The following is a 1,556-nucleotide window of genomic DNA, read 5'->3' as shown; positions in this document are numbered from 1 at the left end:
TACCTCAAATTATATTAATTAAGAAAATACTAACATGAATGGTTCATAAGCCGATTGAGATGTAAATAACAATTAAAGTAATAAAATAAATAAAAGTAGAAAATAATTTAAAGGAACATTGAACCAGTGATTTGAAAGGAAGTAGCTTAAACATAATAGAAATCCTAAATCCTAATCTTAAGAGAGAGGAGAGAACCTCTCTCTCTAAAAATGACATCTAAAAACCTAAAATTATGAAATATCAAAAAATGTCTTGTGTAAGACCCGGTTAATTAACGGCTAATTAACCCATATATGAGAATTTATTCTAGAAAGCCAAAAATGATATTTTTATGGCTTAATATGATAGAGGAAATTGAGACGAGAATTTCGGTACCAATTTTATAGAATTCGGACCAAGATTGGACCGAACGGGCCAAACCGGGCCAACCGGACCCAAAGTGGGCCCTTGGCCCAACATAACTAAACCAAAACCCTAGTTTTCAGCACTCTCTCTCCTCACAACACACTCAAACACGCTGAAATTGAAGAGAGGGGAGGAAGAACACTCTCTCAAGTTATTTCTCTCACTTGATCTTCAAACCACCATAACTTTTGATCTAGAGCTCCGATTGCCGCTCCGTTTGTGGCCACGCGTTCACCGCGGAGAGCTCTACAAAACCCATACAACTAATCTTGAGGTAAGCCACGTGTTTCTGTTCGAAATTCCAGCCCTTATTTTCGAGTTTCATGGGTAAAATATTGAGATTTTGGGTTCTTTGATGTTATAGGACCCAACTCTCTTGAAGGAGAAGGTTAATCTTGTCTCCTTGGACCTTGGGTGTGGTAAGATTCTCAACCCTAGTGTGATTTTGTTGTTCTATGATGTTTGGATTTTGAGATGTTGTGTATGGGTATGATGGTTGTGGCTTAGGTTGTGTATATGTGAATATTGGAGCTTGATTGGTGACTTTGAAAAGCTTGGAAAGGGTTTGGTGGTGAAAAATCTGTTCTTGGAGGTGTTGAGGCCTTGAGAGCTTGTGGATAAGTGGTTTGGAAGTGCTCCGGGGGAGCTTGGAAAAATCGGCTAAGGTATGGTTTCGGTTTCCCGTATCTAATATGTAATGTGGTAGGAAATACTTAGACTAGAGGCCCTAAGATAGGCATTGAATTGTTGATGTTGTTGAATGATTGAGATATATGACGTGGTCATATATGTGATGATGATTATTAAGGCCTTAGTGGTATGATGTATGAGAAATATGCATGTTGTGATATATACTTGATGATTGGTTATGGTTGAATTGTGGGTTGAACCATGTTGATGGTGAGTATGATGTTGATTGTGTACAATAATAATTTATTGGAATTGGTGTTGTTGAGAATTGGCATGAGGAATAGTATATGATATGTCAATGTGTTTGAGTTTGAGCCACTTGGGTGAAGTGGGGTAAAATGATGAGATAGTGATTTTGGTAATTTGTGGTAATGTGTGTCAATGTGTGAGTTGAGGAGGCTTGATGTTGAATTTGATATATTTTGATTGATTTCAAAGAAAAGGGATGAACTTGGCATGT

Source organism: Arachis hypogaea, chromosome 13 (assembly GCF_003086295.3).
Source record: "Arachis hypogaea cultivar Tifrunner chromosome 13, arahy.Tifrunner.gnm2.J5K5, whole genome shotgun sequence".
Taxonomy (NCBI): domain Eukaryota; kingdom Viridiplantae; phylum Streptophyta; class Magnoliopsida; order Fabales; family Fabaceae; genus Arachis; species Arachis hypogaea.
The sequence above is the reverse complement of the archived record's forward strand: the minus strand, read 5'-3'. Positions refer to the sequence as shown.